Here is a 14,889-nt window from a genome sequence, read left to right as displayed (position 1 = left end):
AGCTCTGTGCCTGGAGCTAGGCAAAAGCTCAAGAGCGAGAGCTGGCAATATTCTCATTAATATGATGGGTGGAGCGCAGGGAGTAGTTCTCAGAATTTCTCCCGATGCACAGGACAGTGCCCATTCCAGGGCCCAATTCTAGAGGATTGAATTCGGTCAATTTGGCCAGGGGCCAGAAGTCTGCATTCAAAACCAGCCCCCTGGGTGATCTGATGCAATGGCTTGACAAAGCTGGCCTATGTGTTCACTGCGGAGCCTGATCCGCCATCAGTCTTCGGAGTGGGGAAGACTTGCTCTTCCTGCACTTAATTGAGCATCTGACTAGAGCGTTCATGATTTTCTCATGGCAATAATACTAAAAACAGACAGTCCGAAGCATTTCCCATGCACCAACCTCTCTGCCCAGGTGGCTAACCAGTCTCTGCTCCTAGCGACCCAAGTAGAAGATGTCGCCATCCCTACTCTACAGGCGAGGAAACTGAGGCTCAGAGAGGGATGGGTCTTGCCCAAGGGCACCCAGCTGAGGAGTGGCGGAGCCTCTGGGGAGCTCAATCTCATGGTCTGGGATGTAATGAGTGACCCAACCTGGAAATGACACTGATGTGGATGAGAAGGTCTTGCGTGGAATCCTGCAGGGATGGTGAATTACGGTGCCTTTCAACCTAAACACAGATGTTTGCTGAAAACAATTTTATTGAGTTATAATCAAACACAATAAGACATACCTACTCAAAGGGTATGATCTGTTAAGCTTCCACAAACTTAAACCCCCACGAAGCCTTCATCACAACTGAGCTCATGAACACGACATTTGTCTTAGTCATCTCAGGCTGCCACAGCAAAACACCACAAACTGGGGGGCTTAAACAACAGACATTTCTTTCCTCACAGCTTTGGAGGCTAGAAGCCCAAGCTCAGGGTGCCAGGATGGGCAGGCTCCTGCGAGGCCTCTCTCCGCGGCTTACAGGCGGCCGCCCCCTTGCTGTGCCCTCGCAGGGCCTTTCTCTAGTGTGTGTGCATGAAGTCAGAGGACTCTTCCCCTCTTCTTAAAGGCCGCTAGTCCCATGGGATTAGGGCCCCACCCTGTGACCTTATTTAACCTTAATTACCTCCTAAAAGCCCTATCTCCAAATACAGTCACACTTAGGGATAGGCTCCGATAAATGAATTTGGGGGAGGGAACACAACTCAGTCCATTGCAACAACTAATTTTTAAAACTTCATTGTTTATCCAAGCATGCATAGAAATTTATGCTGATAAATGTTTACTACAGAATTATTATAATAGTGAAAACCCCAAACCACTTAAATGCCTAACTGTCAGAGAAAGGCTGGATAAGTGACGGTACATCTACACAGCAAATCATGAATGTAAACCCAGATCTAGGACAGTCCCTGACACTTGGTAAGTGCTTAATAAAAAAGTTAAAAATCTGTGCTTCTGAAGAGTTTCCAATGATATGGAGAAATGCTTAAGATACTGTATTATGTGAAAAAAAAATAATCAGGATTTAAAATGGCATTAGAAACCTACTTCTAACCATGTATACAATAAATACAAACACAGAAAAAGGATTAGGAAAAAAAAAGTTTTAACAGAAGTTGTCCTGGGGTGACGTGATTCATGGAGATTGTATTTGTTGCTTTAAATACATAATTTTCTTTAGTTTCCTCATTCTTTAAAATGAGCACACACTACTTCTATAAAGAGGAAGAAAACTTGTATTGGCAAATTAGAAGTGGCATTGGAAAACTCAGTTGCACAGGAATGGAAGAGGTGATACCCAGCTTGACAGAGGTTCATGAAAATGACCACAGATCATTGAAAGAATAAGACAGATGTGAATTTGTGTCACAGATTCATACAGAAGTGTGATTTGGGGGCAATTCACTTGGACCTTCCTGGGCCTCAGTTTTCAAATCTGTAGAATGGGTACCATGATGGGCCCTTGAGTACAAGTTTTGAGATTAACTGAGTATGTGTTTCAACCTTGTTTTTTCTGCCCCCATCCTCCATCTTTTGTCTGCTCTTTACATTACAGATTGTTCCTCTCATTTATCAGATGAACATCTGTTGACCCAGTTTGGCCCAGGTGCAGACTAGCTCCTGGGGAGGCAAAGATAAATCAGACATTTGCTGCTTTTTGAAGGGGGGGGGGACAAGGTCTATAGGGAGCCAAGGACAGGCCAGGCTCTTGGGGCCAACCACTGCTTGTTGTCATGACAACATAAGCACCCACTCACCTGCCAGAGGACCCTGTCTTAACGTCGACTGCTCCATCTGTGGGCACGGGTTACCTGCCCATGAGGGGCTGGCCCACATGAGCCCTCTGCTAACAAGCGCTAGACCCATGATCCCACTTCTTCCACAAAGGGAGCTGGGAAGTCTGCAGATGGCATAGCCCTGACATCAGATGGACTCAAAAAGAGCAGACATGTGACCCAAGCCTGGAAGGGGTAAGTAGGAGCTTAACAGACTGGAAAAGCTCAGGGAAGAGGGAAAAGCATTTTCAAAGGCTTGGGTTTGACCTGCCTTGTATGCTGTGTGACTCATTCTGGATGGAGTGGAATATAGACCATGAAGGCAGCCCTTGGAGATGGCTAATGCTGGGAACTGCATCCCAAAGGGCTTTGTTGATGGGGCTGAACAGTGAGATCTTTAACCCAGAGACCATGGGGAGCCACTGAGGGACTCGGGCAGGGGGCGGCCCCTAGGCGGACTTCCTCTGGCAGGACACCTGTGGATCAATGAAGGGGGTGCGCTGGGAGAGAGAAGGGAAGCAAGAGCAAGTCTGAGAGCTGTTTCTAACGCAGGGAGGGCTGTGGGGGTGTGGGGTGGGCAGCGGTGTAAACTCTGCAAGACACAGAGCAGGGAGAATTGACAGAGTTTGGTGACTGCCCCGATGTGGGTGCAGAGGGGATGGACTGCCAAGCTCCTAGTGGCAGAGACTGTAGACAAGGGTGGTCCCTTCACAGTCAGGAAAAGCTGGAGGAGGGAGGGGATGGGGAAGAGAGAGGAGGACAGGGAGGAGGAGACAGGAGTAGGGAGGAGGAGAAGGAGAGGGAAAGGAGGAAGAGGAGGAGGAGGGATGGAGGAGAGAGGAGGGGAGTGGAGGGAGGAGCAGGAGGCACTGATTCCCTCACTAGCAGGTGGGGTGTGAGAGCTCTACCCAGGGGAGCCAGGAGCCTCTCTCCGTGCCCTTGGGTGACCTTCCTGCTCTTCAGAGGCCCTGCCAGGCTTAATAAGGGCCTGTGATGTGTGGAGACTATCAATTACGGAGATGAGTTTATTTTGAAGTCCAAGATAGGAATGGCTGTGTCTCGACCAGGTATATGTTTACACCTCCAGGTTGGCGAGTCCAGAAATAAACACTTTGTCATGGCCTCATAGCCGAGCCCAAACCCTAGAAAGGTACTGTGCCGAGGTCTGCCCTCCAGGCTCTGGGTCCTGGGGATGCATTTATGGGGTGCCTGCTGTGCACCAGGAGCGCTGAGAGGCGGGGGTGGCGCAGAGGGACCTTCACCCAGAGCCCCTTGTCTAGGGGTGGCAGGTGGGTCCAGACAGTGACAGTGAGACTGGGTCAGCACTTGGGGGGAGGGAACTGAGGAACTGAGGGGGAGCACTGAGGGGCAGAGGGCCCAGAGCAGGCTTCCCAGAGCGGGGCATCTGGGGATGTGCTGGGATAGGCTGGGTGGGGAGTTACCACTGAGCTGTGTGCTGGTGTCTGCAGCTGTTGTAACAGGGAACCACAGCCAGAGGGGCTTCAGCCTGCAGAGACTTTTCCTCTCACAGTTCCGGGCCCAGTCCAAAGTCAAGGTGTCAGCAGGGCCTTTCTGAAGAATCTAGGGAACAATCCTTACCTCCTCCCTGTTTCTGGTGGTTGCTGCTGCTCTTGGCTTGCAGACACATCACCGCAACCCCTGCACGTCTTCACGTAGCCCTCTACCTTATGTCTCAGTCACATTGGAGGACACCAGTCATACTGGATTAAGGTCCACCCAATCCAATACGACCTCATCTTAATCACAGCTGCAAAGATCTTATTTCCAAATGAGGTCCCATTCACAGGCTCCCGGTGAAGATGAATCTGGGTGGGGGGCACTGTTCACCCCAGTGCGGACGGAGAACAGGTCAGCATGACTGAGACTTTGATCCGGGATGCGAAGGGGTGCTGAGCAGACAGAGCTGGAAAGAAGAGGCAGAAGAAAGACCATGGGGCCCTGCAGGGAGAGCCTCTGCCCTGGATTGCAGGATCAACAGGCACGCACGTCGCCTTCCCACGGAACACAGGCAGGCAAGCCCGAGTGGACGTCCTTGCAGAATAATGCAGAGAGAGGCCCTTTGATCTGTATCTCTGGAGAGACGCTGCCAGAATTCGAGGAGCTCTGGCCTCGTCCTCACTGGGGGGTCTGCAGCCCTCTGACAGCAGATTTATTCCACGGCAATACTTAAGGTGGAGAAATGCAGCCAGACCAGGGGCGGCCCCTTTTCCTGGTGTCTGGGATTGTTTTTCTCCTTCCGAAAGAGGCTCTGTCTCGGGAAGGGGAAGCAGCCGCTGCCTTGCCTCCAAGCGAGGTCCCCTGCTTTGTCAGCCCCAGCCTGGCTCTCGCCGACCCAGACCTTGTGGGCTCCCTGTGCCCAGACACAGGGTCCCTCGTGATACCCGGCTCCCAAGCTGAGTCTCCTCTGAGGAGGCCGGGAGGATGGGACACTCCTTTCTCACTTCCTGTGCACCAGGCATGATGCTCAGCACTTTAAAGTTCATTTCCGACTCGAGGGCTCCTAACCGCTGCAAATTGGTTGTCCATAGTTCACAGAGATGGGTGCTGAGGCCCAGAGAGGCTCAGCCCCGGTCACAGAGTGGTGTGATGTTTAACCCCACGCGCCCCCTTGGTAAGGCGGCCGGGCCCCGTGGTTTGCTTGCACACCAGTCTAGACGTCCTGCGAAGGCACTTCTTAGGTGGGATTAACATTTATGGGCTTTATGGACAGAGAAAGACAAATACTGTATGATATCGCTTATATGTGGAATCTACAAAATACAACAACCTAGTGAGTATAACCACAAAGAAGCACACTCACACGCACAGAGAACAAACCAGTGGTTACCAGTAGGGGGAGGGGAGGGGAGGGGGCAACAGAGGGGTGGGGGAGTGGGAGGTGGAAACTATTGGGTGTAAGATAGGTTTAAGGATGTATTGGGGAATAGAGCCAATATTTTGTAATAACTTTAAATGGAGAGAAATCCTTAAAATTGTATAAACATTTTCAAAAATTAGAAAAAATAAATCAACGGCCATTGAGTAGAGCAGATGACACTGTGCAGTGTGAGTGGGCCTCACCTAATCAGTTGAAGGCTTGAACAAGTAAAGACTGAAATTTCCAGAAGAGGAAGGAATTGTCCTTAAGACTACATCCTAGAAACCTTGCCTGAGTCCTCCCCACCACCCTCTCTCTCTATATATATACACACACACACACACACACATACATACATACACACACACATATGTATGTATATATGATAGACATATATGTAGACACACATAGATCTAAATATATAGATATAAATGTAGCTGTAAATATCAGTATCTGTCTGCCTGTCTGTCTATCTATCTATCTATCTATCTATCCACCAATTGGTTCTGTTTAGTTTTTGCTCTGCTGCAGCCCTTCTCATGGAGTGGGGAGCGGATACCTCATTGTAGCCTTGATTTCAAGCTTTGCACACCTGCTGCCAAGAGAAGACCCCACGTTTTACTTACCTGCATCCGCGGCACTCCCTTAATGCCACACGGAGTAGGAACCTAGTAACAACATGCTGAATGAAGGAGTGAGTTGAGAGATTTTCGGATGAACTCTCTACGCCACACTTAGTCAGAAACCCTCTACCTGATCAAATTCTCCTGCCCTGCGTTTCCTCACTGAGTGCGCACAGCTCCTGACCTAGAGAGCAGATCACGCCTATGGCCACCATCCTGGAGCCCTGGAGAAGCTGCGGGTGAGGGCAGCCTGGCCAGCCCTACCTAAGCCAGTGAGTGCAGCGTGCCAGGGAACGGCTCTGACTCAGTGAGGGCTGTTTTCCCCTGCTGTGCTTTTTTCCCAGTGGACCCATAATTTCACCAGCAATTCATGATATCTGGTGGGGTGTGCGTGTGCACATGTGTGTGTGATGTTTTGTTCCCTGTAGCAGCCACCGTGGTTCACAGAGGAGTGAGCACCTGCTTTGCACTCAGACAAGCCAGGATATAGATTCAAGGGTCAAGATGTGGTCCTGTGTGCCCTCCGAGGGGTCATCCAACCATTGGGAGCCTCAGCTTCCTCTTGGAGTGTAGACTGGGGCTGCTGGGACCCGCCTTGTCTGTGTATCCTGAGGATACTGAGTAATAACAAATATTTATCAACTGCCTTACATAGACCCCTGTATTTGAGGTGGGTGTGTTATCTCCATTTTTCAGATGAGGAAACTGAGGCTCACAAGGATGGGTGACCTGCTCAAGGTCACACAGTTCCAGAGTAGCAGAGCTGGAGTCTCAACCCGATGTTGTGGCCCCAGAGCCCACACACTTGACCCCTGTGAAGTGCTTGGGACAGTAGCAAACTTGTGAGGTGGAAGTTGTCAGCCCAAGACTCAGAGAGGTTGAATGATGGCTCAAGGGCACACAGCTGGACCGGGAGTCAATGCAGGTGGCTGTGGTGCAAAGCCTGAGCTCTCCGCACTGCACGGGAACCGCGGTCCTGAATGACAACCAGCAGCCACCAGGGCTGGGAGCCGTTCTTTCACCAGCCTGAAGAAAAGTGTCGTCTGTGAGCTGCTTGGCCTGTCGGCTTCCTCACTGCTCTCCAAGATTCCACCTTCGCCAAGGCCTCCTGGGATGGGGGCAGCGGGGCAGGTGAGCTGAGGGGAGCCCTCTGCCCAGCAGCCCAGTGTGGGATCGGCCCCCTCTGGCCTGGAGAGCCCGGAGCCTGTCCCCGCCTTCCTCTCCACCTCCCGCCCTCTCCGGGGTTGTCACGGCAACTGCTTGGGCATCTCAGAGGCGTCTCCTTCAATAATCTGGGCCTCTGATCTCCGGCAGGCCTGTAATGAAGGGACAGTTTGTTAGCGCTGACATAAACACTGGGTTACCCGAGCCGCCTATTTCATGTCGTGGAAGAAGTCAGCCCAAGCCGGCCAGCAGCCGAGCAAACTGTGAAGATATTTATTTGTCCAGCTTCCTACAGTGAAAACCAATGTTTGTGAGGCCAGGAATTTTTTTCTAGTCATCGACCTTTTTTTTTTCCCCCTTTGGTAAGGAAAGAACACTATCAGAAAGTGATCATGTATATTTTTTTAACTTAGGTCGACCCTCGGCGAAGGCAAACAGAGCGCCCATGAATGGTAATGAACACAGGAGATAGCATTTGCTCCAGCCTGTCTGGTTTACGAAGCCCTTTCCTGGGTATGACTGCTCCGGTGACAGGTCAGTTCTGAGAGGAAGGTGGAGCATCCACACTTGTCCCCATGGACAGATGTAGAGAGGGGGAAACAGAGAGGTTTAGTCACATGCCCAAGGTCACACAGCAGTAGAATAGGGATCCACCCCAGGCTTTTGAGGAAAAATCCAGTTCTTGCTGCTGTCCTGGGTGGTGATGACTTCCTGCAGGGCATCTAAGGAACCGAATGTCTTCAAGCCAAATCCACAGTAGTGACAGGAGGCGATATGTGTGTCCTAGCTCTCTCTGTGATGTTTTTGTATTGTCATCAACTTGACGATGTTTTTCGGGAAAAGGAATTAAAGAGCAGGCACAAAAACAAAACCTGCTGCTTTTGGTTTCTTCCTTCTTCTCAGCAAGTCAACCGCTTCGTCAGGGCTCTGGGGGCCGAAGGAGAGGCCGGCGTCCCAGGAGTTCAGCAATGCTGGGTGATGACCAGGGCCTCACCAAGACGTGAGCTTCAACCTTTGGGCACCGTTCCACCAGGCTGGCAGGCTTCTAGTCCTTGCTCTGGCGCCTGCTGACTGTGTGAAGTTGGGAGAGCTTCCTAACCACTGTGAACCTCAGTTTCCTCTTCTGTAAAATGTAACTGATAGTCCTCGTACTTGCCCTACGGGTAGGATTCTGTATGGAAAAGAAGCCCTCAGCAAACACTAAACACATTTAGCTCTGGGGCAGCACCACGGTGATGAGGGAAGAACCCCGGGTCCAAGTCAGACGTGACTCTGAGTCTGTGGGATCTGAATGACTTAATGTTACTTCTGGGGCTTCTGCTGGTTCGTTGCAAAATGGGATGGCTACCTTGGGCACGCAAGCTTACCCCCTGCTGGGGGGTGCATCCTGTGCTGTGCAGTTTTATGCATCTGTTGCTTACAGCTCTCTGAGCACATGCACCCATTTGACGGAAGAGGAAAGTGAGGCTTGGCATGGGAAAGTAACTTGGCCAAGGCCCCTGGAGTCCTAAGTGGCTGATGTGGGATTTGAACCCAGGCCTGTCTGATTAGTCTCTTCTCTGGGCCGTGTGTGGTGAGATGCACATGAAAGGCCTCCTGGGAAAGGGGTGGGAAACGCAGCATTTTTTTTTTTAATGGAGATATCGGAGATGGAGCGCAGGACCTTGTGCGCGCTAAGCACGCACTCCACCACTGAGCTGCACCTACCCCCACCCCAACGTTTTGTCAAAGTCAGGTTCACCAGTGCTTCTGATTTTCCTTCCTGCTCCCACCTCCGCTAACTCAAGGGGCTTCTCTTCCCCCCCAGGACACAGGCCTCCCAACTCTCGAAAGGAGACAGGCAGCCTGGTTCCCACCGCCCCCACCTGCCCTTGGTCCCCCTCCCGGGCCCAGCCAGGCAGCAGGGGGCGGAGCGAGCTGGCGGCCCCATCCCTCCCATAGCCTCTTTCTGCGGGAGCCCAGTCCCCAACTGTCCCCTGGGGTCAGATCCATCACACCACTCGATCAGGCGTGCTCCGCCAGAGGGTCAAGTGGCCAGCCGCCTCTGGGCTCTGGGAGCCCATCACAGCCATATTTAATTTAATTAAGGCTGTCAGCACTATTGATTTTGGCAGTTTCAATTACTAGCCTGTTATGGTTTCTGGATCAACTGATCTGTGATGGGTCCTATCAGCAAAGACACACATGGAAGAGAGGGCCCTTCATCTCCTTTAAAACCTGACACATCCTGCCACGGGCCATAAGTTATTGCTTTTATCCAGTCCTGCTCCCCTTCCCTTCCTCATAATTAATTTCTCATTAGACAGCTCTTTATTGTTTAATTTGTGCAGTTTATAATCAAATTGGGCACATTAATTGTCGTTGAATTTAAGGCTAATGAAAAATAAAGGTTTTCCATAACTTACTCTTCCATTACTCCCGACAAGATAAAATAAAGCGCTCGGAGAAGTGTCAGCTTTTGAAATTATAAATTAGGTTTTTTAAAGAGCATGGGCATTTAAGGAGCAGTTATCACACATTTAGTAATTAAAATCCGATGCTGCAAAACAATTATTAAGATATAATTACGCTGCTTTACTCTTAGGCAGCCCGGCAGCTGGTTACAGGCTCGATTCTTCGTTAAGATGGGTGGGGGCTTCTGTGGGGGTTGAGGAGTGGGGAGAGCTAGGTGGGCAAACTGGGGACCCGGGAGGCAGCAGTGCTTCTGACTTTTGATTATTTGATGAAGGGGGTGGGTATCAAAGAAGCACCCACTCCTGGGGCTTGTCTCTTGGTCCTTCAGATCTCTGAAAGGCCACTCAGGACCCACGGGTGTGCCTGGCCTGTGCCAAGTCCTAGAGAAAGAGCTACCAAGCAGACATGGACCAGACCGACAGACAGGCAGACAAAAGGATGCACAGGTTGGCGGGGAGCAAACGAGGGAGGGAGTGGTTGGATCCACCTGCGGGGTGACCAGCTCCACCTGTGTGGGTGGTCAGGCCCACCTGTGAGGGGGTCAGATCTACCTTTGGAGATGACCGTATCCACCTGAGGAAGTGTGGGTGGCGTGGACGGAAAGAAGGGGTAGTGTGTTTAATGACCAGATACCAAATAGGACTCTGGGAGGACTCGTGCGGCTGAGTGCCTACTATGTGCCATTCACTGCTAAACCCTGGCATAACATTACCTCATATAATCCACCCACACTCCTCAGGGGTTTGCTCCCCATTTTGCAGATGAGGAAGTTGAGGCCTGTGGAGGTGGATCCCACACAGCTCTTCTGTGGCAGCACTGGCTGTAAACCTGGTCCCCCTTCACACGGCACCACTCTGCACCTGCTGCTCTGTGAACACCTACTGTGTGCAGGGAACCATGACAGGGGCTGCATGAGAAACAGGCGAGGTAGACAAGGTCCAGCTCTCAGAGTGATGTGTGGGACCTGGATGTGCCCACTGGAATCCCAGAGGATGTAATGCGAAGAGACAAGGGGCACATGTCAAAGGTGGCTTTGTACTAGACATACCACTAAAGAACCTGCTTGGTCCAACTCCCACTGCAGGATTTACAGTGTGTAGAGCGATTGACACGCTCAGCACCACCGTGCCAGGCCCTCAGGGCCAGAGGTGAGGAGGCTGATATTCTACCGGCAAAGTGGACTTGAATGGAGAAGCTTCCAGAAAAATGTGGGAGGCTTCCCAAAGGCAGGCAGCTTTGGGCTTATAGAAGGGTCTCTGGGGGAGAGGTTGGTAGTGACCTCTCTGAGAAGTAACATTTAGACTATAACTCAGGGACCAGCAGGAGACCCAAAGACAGGAAAGCTGCCAGCTTGTCTGGGAAACTGAAGACTAAATGGCCAGAGTTGAGTGAGGAAGAGAGCCTTAGAGGGCGAGGACAGAGGTACAGCAGGGGCCAGAGCCCATAGTGCTTCCTAAGTCAGGACAGGGAGGTTGGCTTTAAACCTAAGAATAGTGAGAAGCCATTGGTTGTTGTTGTTTTTTTAACTGAGATATAACTGGCATACCATAAAATGCACACTCTTAAAGCCATTGGGTTTTAAGCAGGGGATGTTGGAAGACTATAACAGCGGGCTCTTAAGATGGTCCCCATGATCCTTTCCCACTATGGGATGGAGGATGTGGGAATAACCTATCACCTGCTTCTAACCAATAGAATATGGCAAAGCTGATGGGATGTTTGTGATTCCGTGTACATGATTAGGTTTTATAAGCCTGTAACACACATCTTTCTGAGTGATTCCCTCTTGCTGGCATGGACGAGGCATGCTCCCATTTAGGGAAGCCCAAATTCAGGCAAGGGACTGCAGATGGCCTCTAAGAACTGAAGGGACCTTCCAGCTGACAGCCAGCAAGAAACAGAAGCCCTCCATCCCACAGCCATAAAGAATTAAATTCTGCCAACCACCCCATGTGGGCTTGTAAACAGACCCGTTTCGGGTCAAGCCTCCAGATGAAAACCCAGCCAAGCAGAGGACCTACTTACGCTTCTTCCAGACTTCAGACTCACAGAAACTATGAGATAAAAATCTAGGTTATTTTAAGTTGCTAAGGTTGTAGCAGTATTGTTACACAGTGATAGCTAACTGATACAATGACCATCCTTTGTGGGTCTGCCATATTTCTACACATCCGACAATCAGAAGCACTGACTGCCTTTGTTTCACATTGTCTTTTCAAAGATGTTTGTATATAAATAGCCTGGGAAGGTAAAAAGAGTGTCTGCCTCCCACGCAGAGCTTGGATTTGTTTACTGACTAGCGTGACAAAGAGAAATATCTCCCTCTGGGCCAAAGTTTGGGCAGGTTTGCTTTTAGCTCATTAGAAAAAATTTGGGGTCCCTAAGTTTGGGGCTCCTTTCCTGTCATGCTGCCCACTGCCTGTGCAGGCATTTCTTGGCCCTGTTACATCGCCCTTGTGGGAACTGGGGAATTGGGGAAATGGTTCAAGGAAAGGATGAAGCCCGTGCTATGGGCATTGCTGTCAGTGATACACTCTTCCTTGTCTCTGACCAAAGAGTCTCTTGTCTTCTGCCAACGTCCACGAAACTGTGACAGGCTAACTTATTAGCTCTCAAGTATCTTAAAACCGCAGACCCTCTACTGTCCCTGACAGAAGACTGACATGATCTTACTTGCATTTTTAAAAACCCTCTTGGGCTGTTCCGTAGAGGAAACAGGAAGGTGGGAATGGAAGCAAGAAGACAAAGCGGCCATTGACTCAGTCATCCAGGCAGAAGCCCATGGGGGTGCTATGGCTAAGTGTTCATGTTCCCCCTACCCGTATGTTGAAGACCTAACCCCCAATGTGATAGTATTGGGAGGTGGGGCTCTGGGGGGGTAATTGGGTTTGGATGAGGGCTTGAGGGTGGGGCCCTTATGATGGGATTAGTGTCCTTACACGAAGAGGAAGGACACCAGAGACGTCTGTCTTTTTCCACCAGTGAGAAGGTAGCCGTCTGTAAGCCAGGAAGGGCTCTCATCAGGAACCAAATCAACCAGCACCTTGATTTGGTGTTTCCCAGGCCCCAGAACCATGAGAAATATCTATCTGTTGTTTGAAGCCCCCCAGTCTACTGGATTTTATTGTGGTAGCTTGCACTGACTGAGACGAAGGTCTTGGACCAGAACTGATGAAGATGGTGTCATGAGATTTGGAGGAAGGTCTGGCTACTTAGTGAGGGACGAGGAAATGGAGAGAGGAGTCAAGAACACTCCTGAGCTTTTGGCCTGTGCACATGGAGTGAAGGTAGTTCTGTTTGTTAAGATGAGGAGGGAGGGGGCCACAGAGGAGGGCATGGGGAGAAACCGCTTAGTTCTGGACATGTTAGAGAGGAGATGTGTATTAGACGTATAAGGGAGAAGATGGTGTGTGAGCCTGGAGCTCAAGAGAGGCGTGTGGACTGGAGATTCAGATGTACAGGAGAATGCAGAGAGGAGGGGAGGGGGCAGATAAAAGAGGCTCTGGGATGGGCCTCTGGGGCCCTCCAGCGTGGGAAGGTCTGGCTAAAGCACCAGCCAAATTCAAATGAAGGCCCTAAGCATTGACCAAGGGGAGCGGAGTTCTATGTCAGGGTCAGACAGCCCCTTGCCCGGCTGGGCATTTCCCCTCTTGTTTCTGGCTTATGAGGAGGTCCAAGGATACTTGGACCACAGTCCCCGGAAAGTGAAGGCCTTGAGGGGCCTGGAGAAGCAATTTGCTAACTGGTATGAAAGGATTCTCACAGCTAAACACCCAGAATAATTGTCCCAGTGTCCACTGACTATCACCCAACTTCAAGACCCCTTTGCAGGGGTGACCTGGGAGCCCCCCAATCCTTGACCCGCCTCCCAGCAGGGATACTAACTTGGTTGCCAACTGGTCACTGCTTCCAGCTCCTGAATTTTCATTAAAACCCTGGGCATTTCCCCAGAGCTCAAAGGCGTCCCGATTAATTACGGGCAAATGTTGGCTCTCCCCCCGGAAATCTGCCGCCCCAGCCTGGCTCCGTCCCCTATGATTTTATTAAAATCCACCTTGCCAGCCAGGGCCCTGAGATTTATGGCCGCAGCTAATAGGCTGCCTCCCCACGAGACATAAATCTGGGGCCTGCCCTGGGAGCTGCTTGCTGCTAAGAGGCCGGTTAATTGTTCCACCTAGAGGGGTCCACGGAGGAATGTTCAATTAGGCCTCTCAGAAAATTTGGAGCATTAAATAAGGTGAACAGGGATTCGGGCACCATAATTTTCTGAGAAACGGCCCTTTCTTGCTCCCTTGGCCAGTTGCAGGCCCCTGGGCCTCCTCTGGCTTTTCTCAGGCCAGGAGGCATTCTCGAGGGTCACACGGCAGCGCTCTCCGTAGTCAGTTGGAAACCAGGCAGCTGCCGGATTTATCATCCTCCAGAAGTCCTTGGAACTTTCTCACCTAAAGTTACCTGCTGACTAGCCTCTCTGCATCCTTGGAGAGTTACCTCCACTCTTTTAGCCTCCATTTCCCTCCCTATAAGATGGGGTAACATGGGCTGTTCCATCCACAGCCCCCACCCAGTAAGGCTGGAGAGTCACGTTCATTCATTTGCTCATTCAACAACTATGGCCGAGTCATTGGCACAACAAGCTATGGGCTTCCTACGTGCCAGGAAACATGCAAGATCTGGGGCTACAGGGAGAAAAACCGAAGGTCCTGCCCTCAAGGAACTCACAGCCTTGACGGAAGGCAGATGAAGGGACCCTGAAGATGCTGACTGCTAAACGTTGTGATAGAGGCCCTGGGGAGGGGAGGTGGGAGCCCAAAGGAGACACCTAACCAGCTGGAGAGTGGCGTCAGTCAGGGAGGACTTCCTGGAAGAGGAGACCAGAGTTAGATGATTTTGCTGTACCTCGGTATGGCTGAGCTCTCCCAGGGCATCACCCTAGCATGTCCCCTGAAGCTTATTTGTGAGCACATGTTGGGACTACCTTGCTTTCACTCTAGACGGGCCACTGCAGGTTAAGAGTCAACTGCTGTAGAGTAAGAACCTGGAGTTTTCGGAGAGGTCGAGTAAAAGGCCCACGGACACACAGCTGGCAAATGGTAGAGCAGATGGCAAGCCTTGGGTGGACAGCTCTGCAGGATGTGTGGCCAGGCCAAGGGCCTCCAGCCACCGTGGTCCACAGCCCAGCGAGTGCCTGGCAGTGACAGCCACAGACCCAGATCCCACCCTCTGCCAGGAGAGGCCTTCATCAAGTCACCATTTCTGAGACCTGAATTTTGGCAAGCTCTGCATTTGTTCCACACCTCTTGGCCTGAACCCGGCTGGGACCTTGGTCTGGCTCCCCAGGCCACACAATCCCCCATCCGTGGAAGGAGAACCCCCTTCTCTGTCTCCTCTAAGATGGATCAGTCCCCCAGGTTTTTGGAGCTTGGTCCCCAAATGGGGCTGGAACCAAGGTTGAGCCACTGACTGACCCCTGTGTACACATTGCCTGCCCTGTGGGCTGTCTCCTTATTA

Source organism: Camelus dromedarius, chromosome 1, assembly GCF_036321535.1.
Source record: "Camelus dromedarius isolate mCamDro1 chromosome 1, mCamDro1.pat, whole genome shotgun sequence".
In the NCBI taxonomy this organism is placed as follows: domain Eukaryota; kingdom Metazoa; phylum Chordata; class Mammalia; order Artiodactyla; family Camelidae; genus Camelus; species Camelus dromedarius.
This window is presented reverse-complemented; position numbering follows the sequence as displayed.